Source organism: Pteropus vampyrus, unplaced genomic scaffold (genome assembly GCF_000151845.1).
Source record: "Pteropus vampyrus isolate Shadow unplaced genomic scaffold, Pvam_2.0 Scaffold16, whole genome shotgun sequence".
Classification (NCBI taxonomy): domain Eukaryota; kingdom Metazoa; phylum Chordata; class Mammalia; order Chiroptera; family Pteropodidae; genus Pteropus; species Pteropus vampyrus.
Genome location: NW_011888797.1, coordinates 7,972,709 through 7,987,529, shown reverse-complemented (window position 1 = coordinate 7,987,529; position 14,821 = coordinate 7,972,709). Strand labels below are relative to the sequence as shown.

General features: G+C 45.9%; 1 long non-coding RNA gene across 2 annotated transcripts in view; it reads left to right on the top strand.

Annotated features, from left to right (window-relative positions):
* The first annotated feature begins 6 nt into the window (after positions 1-6).
* Positions 7-14,821, top strand: part of LOC111735986 — an 18,056-nt gene continuing 3,241 nt past the window's right edge. The window contains exons 1-3 of one of the 2 annotated variants that reach the window (XR_002779044.1): positions 7-81; positions 181-363; positions 8,074-14,708. This is a non-coding gene — a long non-coding RNA (uncharacterized LOC111735986). Of the gene's footprint in view, positions 82-180; positions 369-8,073; positions 14,709-14,821 lie in introns of those variants that run through there. The other variant, XR_002779045.1, reaches the window with a different exon arrangement.

Below are 14,821 nucleotides of genomic sequence, written 5' to 3'. Positions count from 1 at the left end.
CTGCGCCTCCTAGGCGGCGCCGCCGCCGCGCCACCCAGCTCTTCCTCGGTCTCTCTCTGCCTGGCGGTCGTCACGGCCAAGGTAAGAGTTCGGGGGTGCCAGAGAGCCACCGCGGGAGCGCCCTGGTGGGCGGCGCTGGACAAGTTCTCCGAACCTGTAGCTGGTGCCCCCTATGCTCAGGATTTTGGCGGAGAGGGAGCGAGTGTGGGCACACCCTCTGCTGCCTGGGTCGGGAGCCCTGGAGACGCTGAAAGTGGAAGACCCTAAGACTCCTGCCTCCAGGACCCGTCCCACGGCTTGCCCGGCTTCTAGGCACACAGGCTGCTAACAGAGCAAGCAAGCGGAGTTTCCCGTTAGCACCAGGTGAAGTGCCTGCACCCCCTCACTTCTCCCTCCGCACTGTGTCTTGGGGGGAACCCACTGTGTTCGGAGCGGTCCCTCTTGGGCGATCCCCACCTGCCTTTCCTGGCGTGATGCTGTCAAGAACTTTTCTTTGCTCCTTGTTGCAGAGAGTGGAGGCGGATTTGAGGTGACCAGCCACAGCTTGCGAGTCCCTCTGTAGGAAAGAGTGGTTGGTTGGGTGGCAGCGATATCTGTAGAGAGGAAACCCAACCAGATTAACTCCGATGAGACAAAGCTGCTTGTGATGGTGACCAACATATATAGCGATTCTGCCATTCTTGAGACTGTCACGGTTTCTGAAGGGTGGAATGACTCCAAAGTTTGTGCACCCTTAAGTTACTTCCTTCATTGTTTTATTACCTTCTTTTAAAATTTTCCTTTAAGGAACCTCTGCAAAGCCTGCCCGTGCCTGTTTTAAATTTATTAAACCTATGAGCTTCCCCTGGAACAATCTGATTTTAAATGGGTCACTTCGGAGGGAACAGATTGTCTCTCCTACATTGAAACCGTCCGCCAAGTGACCCTGTTTAATGGGGATGGATTTTTTTCGTCCCTTGGCTGAGCAGATTTCTGCTAAATTCCGAATTCTTGAATTTCATCACTTATCCCACTAAAATGATCTCCTGAGGGAGGAAAATAGCAGCTTACATGTTTTGTGAATGTCACAGGAAGTTTTACAGGGTCTTATGTAAGTGCCCCAAGGGAGAGCTCGGGCTCCCCTTTCCTTCATGGGGGGGGGGGCTGGGGAAGGGTAGAGGTGGGGCGTTCACCTCAGGTAGATGCAGATGCAAGCCCTCTGACACAGTGGGAAGTCAGAGTGCTTATTCACTTGTGGAGGCAGTCACCTTAGGTTGATTTTCCTCCTCAGCTCTCCTGTCTTCCCATCTGGAGTCAGCTTTGATAGACTTAAAATAAGGGAAGATTCTAAATTAGGAAAGGTTCAAGGGGTGGTTTCTTTCTCACCCTCACAAATGGGTGACATGAATGAATTACTCATAGGCATGCTGAGTCCTCACTGGAAATTAAAGAGCGACCTGGCTTTAAGGTTTCACACATCTCTTAGTGTACCTTTATTTTTCAAGAGTACTTCACTTTAGTGAAAATTGCTTGAGGAGAACACACATTTATCGAGCCTGGCCCTGTTAATTCCATACCAGGAAGAAAACTAACTGGGACAGAGAGGTGAAAGTCATTAAGATTAAGATCTTGGTGGATTTTCAAGAGTGGCATGGAAAGGAAACAAATCCCCTTAGTGGGATAGAGAGGTTTTTAAAGAAAATATCGATCATTGTAGAGTGTGCAGAAGTCGCTGACAAGCGTGGACCCTCTTCATTTAATAAGGTGGGCTGGGGTGTGGGTTAACTTTTCAGCGTGAGATAATGCAGATTCTTTTTTCTTTTAAACCATATCTAGAAGGGCCTTGGAAATGAAATGAAGGTTTTTCATTTCATCGTAGGTCCGGGGAGTGCTTCCATCTCTCCCGAGGGAGGCGAAGTTTCAGTGGGTTTCTGAGCTGTGCTTTACATTGGATGCAGCATGCAGGAGTGTCTCCATCTGTAGCCACCTACAGTGGCAGGACACTAGGGGGGACTAGTTTTCTATTCCACTACCAATGAAGAAAATACAAGGACCCATGTTACAAAAAGCTGTGGTTTATCTTTAGGGCTCGTGAACCCAACGTTTGGTACGCAAGGTGTGCTTGCATAGTTGACTCCCAGTGCTTAGGTGATGGGCCTGCTCACATCTAAAGTGTCATTTGGACAACTCAGAACAGGTTAGCTGCAAAGTGTTACGTGAGACTCTGAAAAACTCAGTTATAATCTCTAAGTACAAGAGGGCTGTACATTTTTGGGAGACAGACCTGCCTGCAAACTCCATCCTTTGGGCATTAGATCATGCTAACTTTAAGTTCTCTGAGGGTTCGTGATCAAAACTCTCCTTTTTGGTTTTTGGACTGCACATCCCCAGCAGTCTTCATAAAATCATGCTTCCTCCATTCTAGATGGAGTCTGGAATCGACTCCATTAAATTTAAAAGCTCTCACTATTATCCTATTAAATTTACATACCTTGCATTTGCAGCTGACCCTTGAACAACACAGGTTTCCACTGAGTGGCTCCCCTTACACGCAGATTTTTTTCTATACAGTTGGCGCTTCCTAGCTGCAGGTTTCTCATCCGGGAATTCAACAAGCCCCCGGATGGAGAACAGTATTTTCGCATTCCCAACCGCGGATTCCCAACCGCGGATTCCCAACCGCGGATTCCCAACCGGGGATCAAAAGTACTATTTTCGATCTGCAGGGTGTTGAATCTGCAGATGCGAACCGCAGATGGTAGAGTCAAAAGTTATACAATGATTTTCGACTGCGTTGCGGGCGGGGGCCCCCCAAACCCAGCGTTGTTTTCAAGGTTCAACTGTGTACGGATGCAACATGACATTTGATAATGTACTTGCACTTTCCTCTCCGATGCTCTTTGCACTTTTAACAGTATTAAATCATTAATGTCCGGGTTTGCCTTTTTAACATTGTTAAATCATTAGTGTCTAGGTTTCTTCCGGCAGAATTGGAAGATAATTCTATTTTGCTGAAGAACAAAGCCTCATCGCCCAGGCTCATCCTATCCATAGTGGCCAAGTCTTATCAAAGCTGATTCCAGCTTTGTGGGCAGACAGGACAGGTGAGAGATAGAGTCCAAGAAAAGACTACCCAGTTGAGAATACTGGCACAGAAATGGGCAAATGTTGCCAAGATTTAGGTCTTACTGGATTCTGAGAGACCCAACTCAGCATACAGAATTCGACTCAGTATATGGAACCGTGTGAACCTGCATGAGTTATTACGTTTTCCTGAACTCTGGGGTGTGGTAGATGGTGTTTGTGATCCTTTACCTATATGTATAGTGCATATTTAGGTAGTTTGAAGGGAGCCGTTGTGATCCAGGAAAAATGGTCAGCATAAAGCTTTATTTCTGCTATTAAGGCTTTATAGATTGATTCTCACAGGTGCAGTATAGCCAAGGGGTGAGAGATTGGAACAGGATAACGCTATTACATTTGCCATTGAGCGTCAGCTAGTGAAAACTGGTCCTGGAGAAGATGTATACCGTGGTCCTGAGGCCTGATGCGGTCTTGTGCATTTCAGGGATGCCAGATGGCAGAGGTAGAGTAAGAAGTTGAGGCCGGATACTGGGGGCCTGACAGTTCCGGGCACCGACACACCTTTGCAATATACCTCACGGGATCCGCTAGTGTTGATGAGGGTTGTTCTTCCACTCTGGAGCATTCGACAGCGAGAGATAGTCAGATCCCCTCAGCCCGCACCGACATTTGGAGAGCAGCAGGCAGCAGCTAGTAAAGTTAAGGCTGAATTAAATGTATTTTGGAAGACTTTTCTTCTTTTAACTTAGCGATATTGAATACCTATTCTGTGGCTGATTCCATGCTCTGTGTGGAAGCTACAGAGCATCCGCGTTCCATTTATAGACTTTCAGGGGAGGCAGACATTGAACCATTACTAAGAGCTACGTGTTATTGTACAGGTTTGTTGAAAAGGATGAGTTTGTGATTGCTAGGATAGCAGGGAAGGAATCCTGGCAGGAAGAACCACCACATGGAAACCTTGAAGTGTGTAGTGTGAATGGAGAACAGTCAGTAGTTAGTGTGGCTGAAAGATGGGATGTTCTGGAAGAAGGAAGCTTGGTGTTAGAAGGGAAATAATTTAATAGGATTCCATGCTAAGGATAGCACCCGAGCTTGTTCTGTGTATTTGAGCAGTGGTGAGAACAGTTGCTGGATCAAGCCCAGGAGTACGTACTAGTTGGTCATGCCACATAGTTATTAAAAATGGAAAAAGGACATTTTTGTCCTTTATCCCTCTATGTGCAGAATTTTGCCTATTCTTTAACAAACTCTTAGCAATGCAAATAAAGAAAGGGTCCCTTATCAGCCATAAGTCTGCCCTCTTGTGTACATGAATTACATCTGGGGCTTTCATTATGTGATTATGCAGCAGTGGGAAAAATGACAAGGTTGCTCGACAAGTGATATACTGTGGGGGGGAAATTCCTTCCCGATGAGAACAAATTCCATCTTGTCAGATACGCTTCTGGGTAGAGTTATGGTCAGTCGTGTGTAACACTTGAACAGGGTTCCTGTATTTGGATCACTTTGGTTCTGGCTTAAACTTTTTTTGCTGTAGGGAAAGTATGTGTTTTGTCGAAGGAGGAAACTATACAGTGAGGAAGAAAAGCAACTGGGTAACTACCAGAGGGGATTGGAGAGAAAGGAAGTCACAGTTGCAGCGGCAATCTCCAAGGTCAGGTATATTTAGGTTTTTAGAAACAGGAGCCTGGACGGCGATGGTGAAAGGAGGCTCTGTTGTGCGTGCGTGTGTGCGTGTGCGTGTATGTGTGCGTGTAGTCTTTACCATCCTTCCATATGTTGAGGGAGAGGTCAGGGTGTTGAAGTAAAATTAGGAGATCTAGGTTCTAATGTTATATCATTCTATGCTAACTTGCTGTGTGACCTTAGAATACTTCTTGACCTCTCTGGGCCCCAGGCCAGTCTCCATACATAAGGGAGTTTTTTAAATCTTGTAACAAGGATTTTAGAGGGAAAGTGTCTTGCTTAAGCTTTTGAGTGGCAAAGTTTGGACTACTCCTTAGGTTTTCCAACTTTCTAGTTCTGAAATGGGAAGAGGTCTGACCAGTTTCAAGGTGCATTCTACCTTGAAACTGAAAACACTACATATACAATGCTGATGAAAAGAATCACAAAACCTTTGATGTATAAGGTCATCCACATAGAACAGCTAGATTCGCTTGCTCATTTTCTGTGTTGTGCAAACCTGTTGGTCCTGGAATATTGCACTATTCTTTGAGAACTACTTGAGAATTAAATGCTTTGTGATAAAAAGCAGCACTGAAAAATTTAACTGTTTCTAAATTAAGTAGATAAAAGCTGAGTTGACCCTTTGAAATTTTGCAAAGCCCAGACTCTACGTTGGAAAGGAGAACCCTTTAATTTGGCTTGGGAAGAGGTTACCTTGTCAGAGGAACTATTGGGTGTGTATGAAGGGAGGGATGTTTGGAAGAATAGAAACAGAAAAGCAGTCTTGTACAAGTACAAGTCAGGAAGAATGCAAACCGACTTAATTTCATGCCTCCAAATTTGTGACTTGCTAGAAAGACAGCTCCTCACCACTCTGGCACTGGCCTCTTGGGTAGAGAGGACAGTGCTTATTGGAAAGGGGAGGTTTGGAGTAAGTACAGTATAAATACAAGGGTTTGTTACATTATCATTTCAATATTGAAGCTACGTATAAGCGTGTCCTATTTTAGGCAAACTTGGCATATACAATCGGATCTTAAAAGCAAATAATTTAAGATAAGTAATTGGGGTACGACAAGATTTTCGTTTTACTAAAGGGATTCGTAGCAGGCCTTTTTCAAATAGCTCCTTTATTGTACTTCAGATGGTTAGATTAACACAATCATGATGGAAACTTTTGGGAGCCTCACTTGTTACATTAAAACCAAGCATTTTTCAAATAGAAACTTTTCAGACGTTTTAACAAATAACGCACTAGGTTCGCCTGCCAAGGAGCCTAATATCCAACTGTATTACATACAGAAAGAAGCACAGTAGTTACATAAACTGTGTAGCCATAAACCTACCACATTGTGTTACTTCACTTACTTGGGGGCAGATTGTTTATTTAACCAACTGTTCTTCCTGAAGGTGGCAGTCATAACTACCCACCTGTGTGAGTTCCTTAACCACACTCACATGCTACCTCTGAGAAGCATGTGACCAGAAGTGGTTTAAAAAGTAAATTTGGTAAGAGTTTCCAGGATTCCGAGTCTTCATAATTGTAGAGACATGGAATTAATTTTGTTCTGCCTAAGGATACAGTAGAGGTGATATACATGAGATGTTAAAAAAAAATCGAATTCATGCTTGCCTACTGGCTTTTCCTTCCCTGTGGCTGAAATATCTAGGACTTTCTGGTTTTTTGTTCCTTTATCTCTTAGGAAAATTTCCAAAAAAGAATTTGTTCTAGGAATGAAATAAAATGTAAGGCGTTTAAGGCTCCAGAGGTAATTTTGGGCAACCTGGAGTCGTAGATAATCATAGGCTGAGGCTAGAATGAAAAGTGCAGTCTCACCCATAATTTTAGCCTCTCTCGTCACATCATGGGGGCCTGTGCTTTGGACAGGCAGCAAAGGCAGATGGAGATGGAGCCCTGACTGCTGGGAGAGGTTTTGCTCTTAACAGTTTTTTTTTTTTTTTTTTCTGAAGTACCAAGGCCAATTGGGAAGAAAGGGCTTGCTGATCTTTCCAGCTCTCCATGGTAGCATTCAAATTTAGCAGGATTTACAGCAGAACATGGGCGTGTGGGGATTTCATGCTTCCTCTTTTTTTCTTTTTTTAAAAATTTAAATTCAGCAGGGAGTCCTGGGCTCTTCAGAGCGCTCTGAGGTTGGGATTGCCTTGGCTACGTTACCCATGTTTGTTGTTTTCGGTAGCGTCAGCATTTCTGAGGCTAACTGGGGCCCGTTCCCTTCCCGCTGTCCTTCGAGAAGAGTTGCATGGGTCCTTAATACGCCAACGCTATTTGCGTACGAGCCAGCCTCCTTGACTGATGTCGGCTCTCATGTGGGAATGGTATTTCATGGTCATATCAGGAGCCAAGGGAGGCACAGGCAGTGATAAGCATGATGGAACTTTTCCCGCCTCCAGGCGTGGTTCATGGTTAGTAGGTCTGTACTAAATAAGGACCTGTGTCCACACGGAATGATTTGTTTTGCAAATGAATACTCAATGGTCATGTCAGTACTGCGATATCGTTGTTGTGTTTCAGACGCCGGTGACTTTGCAGAAAAGAAGGCAAGGGAAGCGCAATACTGCCGTGCGTTATGTGTTTCTTTCAATTTGTAGGACCTTTGACTTATCTGGCATGAGAGGAAGGAGCGAGCTCTAGAGCTTGCTTAAATGTCTTGTCCAGGTTGCCTTGAGAGTGCCTTGGGAGGCATTTTAAATACAGCAGACCTTAGAATGGATTGCCGATGGTCGTGTTTCCAGTGCTGGCGAGGACGATTGCGAAAGGACTTAGGTGCAGATGGCGAGCGTGGCTCACGCGTTCGAGGACGACGTGGGCTTGAGACGAGAGGGAGAGAGACTTGCGTGTCTGTCCCCAGTAGGAAGAACTCTCCTCTGCCTTCTTGGTGTCTTCTCCCCTTTCTCTGTGTATGTGAATCGTCCTCACCTGGTCTTTTCAACATCGATGCCTTCTCCACGTAAGGCAGAGCTACACACTTGAGCGGCTACCAGGGCTGGACGAGGCCTTGGAGCCCCACTAGACCAATAGCTTCCATTCACAGAGAGGTAAAGAGAATGATCCAGGGAGGAGGTGGGACCAGAACCCCGGCTTCCTGACTACCTCGTGCAGCCTGTGCCTCTGCATTCTCACACCCCGTCACCGTTAGGCGTCTGTCCTCTGCCCCCTTCCCTTCTCTCCGACACATTCTGCTTCATTCTGTCCCACACCCAGAAGCACACTCTTCACGTGCTTCCTTGGAGCCAGGCACTCTTCCATTCCATCATCTGTGTCATTTCATCCTTACAGCCACCCTGTGAGGTGGCTGGTCTTACATTCCCGCTTTGCAGATGTGGAAGCTGAGGCCATCCCAGGTCACACAGCCATGAAGCGGGGAGCCAGGACTCACCAGGTACATCAGGTGAAAAGTCAGGAGCGGAGTTGGATGGCTAAGAAGACGGGTACATGTGGATGTGGAGCAGCCGAAGGGATGAACTTGCCCCTCAGCCCCACACCCATCCTGCTGTATTCTCTCCGGCATCATGGAGGCTGAAAGCCTAACTCTGCACTTCCCTGATTCTTCTGCCACGTGGTTCCAGGTTCATTTCTACCTGTGTGTGCAGTATTTGTGCAAGAGTTAGGAAGTCTTAGCTGTTCAGACTCCTGTTGGCTGTCTCCATACCGACCTCGCCCCCGGCTTCTTCACGTCCCCAGCCTCACTGTGTGGCCTGTGACTCCTCTGTGGCCTGTGACTCCTCTCCTCTTTTGAGCCTGTTGGCTGTTCCCTTAAAATGTTCTTTGTTTTCCTAATTGGGCTTGTTCACTGACACTCCCTTCCTCGGCTCAAACTCCCCGTCCTATCTCGTCTGGTCGAAATCTCTCCTTCCTGTTCACTCTGCCTCTTAGATGGTGTCACCTCCACTCATTCGGCCAACACGACGTGTGGGTCCCAGCTTGACATCAGGAACACGGAGGTGACAGACTGAAATGCCAGCGAAGAGAGTGGGCACAGCGTGGTAGGTAGCACTGTGTTTGAGGGAGTCAAGAAGAGATTAGATCTGAGTGTTAGCGAGGAGGAGACGGAAGGGTAAAGAGACAGAAGGAGTTACCCCCAAATCCCCAAAGGCCGTGCCCGTCATCCTCTGTGTGGCATTGTCAATATCTATAGACTCTCTCACTTACTTACGTGTCATCAGCTCCTTAAGCACTGTGACTGGGAGCCATATCTCTGGGAGCATCCTGCGATGCGTCTAGCACTTAGGAATCTTTTAATAAACATTTATTAAATTAAATTGAAAGCCTTCCGTCCATGCCCACATAGTCGGGGAGATTGAAGGAAATCTCGTGATACGTTAAGCAACAATAGAAGATTCAGACGAACAACTCAATAGAAGCGACGTGGCAGTGCAATTAATGGTTGTGGATTGCCGAAGCCAAAATTTGATGGGAAATCAAAGATGAGAGATTAGCTGCTCAAACGCAAGGCAAGAAGGATTTGAGGGGAGGCTTTGGACACACGATAATTAAAATTCGAATGGAAGAATTCCAGGGAGGTAGAAGGGCCAGGTTCGGTTGACAATGTACAAATATGTATTTTGGGTCCTCGAATAAGCTGGCTTGGGTTTCTGTTAGCAAGGAGTTGGCAGTGAAGGTGGCAAGCTAGGCTGGGGCAGTGGGCTTCTAGAAGGCAGGGCGACTTTTGATCAGGAAGGTGGCCTATTAACTATTAGACGCTCTTTCAAGAAGATGAAGCAATAATAGCATTGGGGTCAGATTGGAGTGGGGACAGATGGAAGCTGGGAGGTCATGGAACAGGCTTTTGCAAGAGTTCATGTTTTAAAGGCCACTGGGCTGGAACTGTCACAGTAGGATGGAAGCTGAGGGAAGCTTCTGAATTTTGCTTTGATCTCAATCATTGATATTGAAGGCTAAGATGGTTTTCATCGGCCACTAAAAAGCGGCCTTGTTGGAATAAAGTCTGCTTGTGACACCAGCAGCAATTCTTAAAATAGCACTTTCTCCCTTGGCTTGGCTGGGCATGGGGGTGGGGCTTGGGTGAAAATGCGCTGTCCCGAGCTGCTGTTATGGGGGATTTGTTCGAATGAGCCCAGGGTTATAGAACAACCTTTTTCCTAGCCTTGGATGACACACAATAAGGACTATAAAAGAGAAAATTCTTCATTTCCTTACCAGTGGTCCCTAAAACAGCTGCGAGGGCTGAGAGCGAAACGATTGGCACCCCGACCTCTGGGCTCCGGATTCAGCTTTGGCGTGAAGCCTTTGCGGTGCGTCCGTGACTGGCGGGTGCTTCTCCGCCGAGGATCACGGCACGCATTTTCAAAATCGTAGAGCAAGCCATTCTGGATAACGAAAAATTTCAAATTGTATAGTCCAATTCCTCATAGATGGAGGTTCTTTATTTTTAATCTTTAAAGGATGAGGGCTTTTCTAGAATGTTCTCTGTACTCAGCCACTGTGAAACATCCAGCGTCTTACCAGGACGTGTTTTGAACGGACCCCAGCCTTTTTCTGCAGCCTCGTCTTCTCTCGGCCCCCACTCCTCCCCCGGTCCCATCTTGAGCGTCTCCAGTCCCTAACTCATTATTTTTCTTCTTACTGGTTCTTTTCCCCCAAACCTGCCAAGCTGTGCGCATAACCTCTCTTTCTGCCCGATAAGCTTGTTCCCTGGCTGTCTGTCTGGGACACTTCTATTTTTCCTTCACAACCCAGCTCAGGCAGCCCTTCCTCCAAGCTTTTTCTGATGCTGGGTGCCGAATGGCATCTGAACCTTGTTCTGGCTTCTGGCTGTTACACTTTCTACACCATATTCCCAGCTGGCTCTCTTGCCAGAGTGTGGGAGCATCCTATGACTTCGGGAATCTTCAGTGTTTTACCATATGCTTGGAACATGCCGTCTACCCGGTGCTTGGTGGTGCTGGTGATGGTGGTGGTAATTTTGGATTTCACTGAATTTGTTGGCCAGGCGTAACGTAACCCTTTCCTGCTGAATCTTGAGTATTACGCTGTGTTGCAGGGGCACATGGGATATGAGTTAAGTATTCCAGAATCCAAAGAATGTATGCCCCCTTGCCAATGCCCAGGATGATGACGGGCCTTCCCCGATGCCTTTAAAGAATGTAGTGGCGGTTGGGGAGGAGAAGGTGAAGAAGGGGCCTTTGCTACCCTTTCAGACCAAGAATTGTCTGTATGCAAAGCCCTCAAGGCTGCATGTTAAAGTCGGGAGGGGAGGATTGGGGGAGTTTGAAGACCCTTTGCACCCCATGTGACGCCTCCTTCCCTCAGTCTGTGCAACCTCGACTACTCTGTTGCCACCACGATCACCCCTCCTCCCCTCTTCTATTTCCTGTCTTAACCCTCTGCTTTTTCCATGGTCTCAGATCTTCAGCCCCCTCTTTCTTCTGCTCTTAGGCTTTTTAAACCCAGATAGAGAAGATCAGTCTTTGGGAGTCATCATCAGACGATCCAAAGCATACTTTTTTATTCAAGTCGCAGCAGGCCTGATCCCTCAAGTGTTTGATTCTTTCTGGCTATACTGTCGGTCCCTAGATGCTGATGGAGGCTTTGAGCGTGCTTTCTATTTACTAGGCTTAATACCATTCCACATTCTTTAGAGAACCTCTTGCAGAACGGCAGTTATAATTGACTGAGAAATTAGACAGTGCTGAGGAGTGGCTAGGGAGGATTGGATAAATTTTGCAGACGCTCAACACCAGTGCCCAGAGGCTCTTCTCTGGATACCCATGTGTTTATGTTGGACTATTTAGCACTGCCTCTAGTATTTGTGAGGTCCATTTGGGTTTTTATTACACTGCCCTTGTAAGCCAGGTATTGGTGCTGCATGAATAGGTTTGCTTAGCAAATTACAGAGGAGTGATGGATGAACCCTGGGCTTATCAGAGCGTTTGTGTGATCCAGGCACTGTCAAAACTTTATGAACTTGCACTTGGCGCGGGCCTTGGTTTTATGGTTCAGGAAGCCCCGCTGCTTTTTGCCAGCCATGGTCTGACTTAGTACACGTGAAGGGTTGCATTCTCTGGGTCTTAGTTTTTGACATTTTCCATTTTCTTCTGCTTGAGTTTGTCTGTAACTCCACTGAAACTGCGTCTTTGAGCTCATTAAATCTATTAATGTGTATGTAATGCTCAGAACAGTGCCGGTATGCAGACAACACTCAGTGCACATTAGCTATTGTAATTGTTATTTAGAGCTTCCCCATTTTTCCTCCCCTCTCTGGAGACTGCATCTTGTGACTTATGGTGCTTGTACTTGGGAAAGCAAGAAAACAAATAGCTCCAGGAGGAGGAGGAGGCCACATTCTTTCTCTTTTCAGCTCTATCCACTTTTCTCAGAAAGTTTACAGAGGCCCTGAAGTAATGGCAAATACTTGCCCACTAGTCCCCCGAGGCTATTTTTCAGGAGCTTTCTGTCTACCTTGCTCCTTTTTCTCATTGGAAATTTGGATTCTGACAGGTAAGAGAGATGAAAACCAGTGACTGGCATAGGAAAGGGCTCTTCCTTGGCAAATCGTGATTAATAGTCTTAAAAATAACAGCAACGGTAATAACAGCGGTAACAATCACAGTTGCCATTTATCGAATGCCTCTTATGTGCTCATGAGATGTGCTTTACACGCATGATGCCTTTTGATCCTCACTGTGACCCTCTGAGCTAAACAATTTCCTTTTACAGGTAAGAAACTGACGTTTAGAGAGGTGGTTATTAACCCAGGTGATGCAGCCAGAGAGTGGAACCCAGTTCTGTCTCCAGTGTATTGCCTCTTAAGTCTCTCACATAATCTACTAACCCAGGTCACTTGACACTGGAATATACATAGCTCTGGGGAGGCACAAAGACTTTCCATGGAGTATGCAGGTGTGGGTAGTTTTAAGAGAATCAGGTTTCCAGATTTTTGACCTCACATATGGACTCTTTCCTGAAATCGATTGGTTTGAGACCTCCCCTCCCCAGGTCCACGGTTCTTCCTTCTGCCTCTCTTTTCACAGTCATCCTTCCCCATCTCATAAAGGCACATCTCTTCCCCGACCCTGACCTCGCTCTGGTATATTGCTGTGGGTATAAAAACCTCAAAGGGCACCAGACAAAGGAACTGTTGGAAGTCCGGTGCGTGGGACCCTTCTGGCCAAGACTCTCCTGTGGGGCTGCTCCTTTCCACACACCTTTCCCTGTTTAAACTTAGTCCTAGAAATGGCCTTTGGGGCATTGCTAAAGGAATGATAGAACATTTTTCAGGTCTTAAACAGAAATCTTGCACTGGAATTTTTAAAATGAATGATTACTAGGTCCATTTACAAACGTGATGTGAAATTTTATTTTTAAATGTTCATGTTTACGGTATGTTGAAAATTATATCCTTAGAAGTAATTTAGTTTATGATGAGAACTTTAGATGTCAGCCTAAAAATAGGCAAGGCGGTACAAGTTTTTCAAATTTCAGAATTCAAATAAAGCTTGAAGGTCATGGTACTGTACTTCTCCCCGAGATACTGTGGTTTGGAGCAAGGAATTCTTAAGTTGTTTTCTGCCACAGACCCTTATACACCTAAATTTTTTTTTTTTTTCATAGAATTTCATGGTATCAGTGTCTCCTAAAGCTCATAACATTTCACTTTTGATTAAGCACCCCTGAAATGATAATGAGTTTCCGTGAGATGTAAACACACTTTAAATTTTGATGGCTGTTTTAGTTATGTAAGCAGACATAGGATGGTGCATGCCAGCATGCCTCCGGGCCACTGTTAGGATAGTTTCAGGCATCGATGACAGAAGCCCAGTTCACACTGATGTTAAATTAAACAAACAAACAAAAATATTGGACTTTATCTGCTCAAGGAACTGAAAAATAAAGAAGCGTCAGGTAGCGCTGGACCCAGGTCCTCAGACACCGTGAAGTTGTTGCTCCGTTTCTTGGCTCTGCTTTCCTCAGTCTTGGCTTCATCCTCAGGCCGAGTCCCCATGGCTGGCAGAGATGGTCCTCAGGGTTCCATCCTGCCCACTCACCATCGCACAGGAGGGAAAGCATCTTTTCCCCAGTGGATCTGCTAAAAATCCTGGTCGCGAACTGGTTAGAAGGGCCCAGATCGCCTCTCTGGAGCTGGCCGCCGGGGGGAGAACGGGTCAGTCTTATTTGAATAGCTGAGAAAGTGGGCAAAGGGTGATGATTCCTGAAGAGAGGCTGAGCAAACAGAAAACCCCACTGTGTTCAGTAGGAAGATTAACCTGAAGATCTTGAGATCTTACCGGACAGGCTATGCAGGCCTCCTCTCTAAAACCCTTTTATTCTCCTGTGTGTGCCTCCCTCGTACACGCCAGCAGCCAAACACTTTGACTGTTGTGATACCCATCTGCCTGTTGGCACAATGACGCTAGCGATACCTTTTGTTCCGTACTTTGGTAATTTCAAGACTTTTAAGGAAATGCCAAAAAGATCCCCAACTTAGTGTATTTTGTGGTTTCTTTCATTTTTTTTTTTTAAAAAAGACTGTTATACGATTAAAACAAAAATAAATTAAACCTGCGGAACTCCGTCTGTGTTAGTCTACCTGCCATTACAAAGTACCACAGCCTGGGTGGCTGAACGACAGAGATTTGTTTTTTCACAGTTCTGGAGGCTAGAAGTCAAGGTCAAGGTATCAGCAGGGTGGTTTCTTCTGAGGCTTCTCTCCTTGGCTGTCTTCTCCTTATGTCCCAATCTCCTCTTGTAAGGACACCAGTCGGATTGGAGTAGGGCCTACCCTAGTGATGTCATTTCGCCATAATCACCTCTTTAAAGACCCTGTTTCTAAATGCAGTCACATTCTGGGGTACCGGGGATTAGGGCTTCCACATGCGAATTTGGGAATGGGGACACGATTCAGCCTATAACACCATCTGTTGTTTGAATGCTGCAAACGGGTCATATTTTGAAAAATAACATTAATGTACAAACCTCGTTTGAATGACAAATCAGTAACAGATTCACCTATGCAGAAGCAAACTAACCATTTCAGGGATGGTAAGTTTGACGGGGTTTGTTATTTGGGTACACTTTTTCCTTTAATAGGAAAAAGAGGATAAAAGC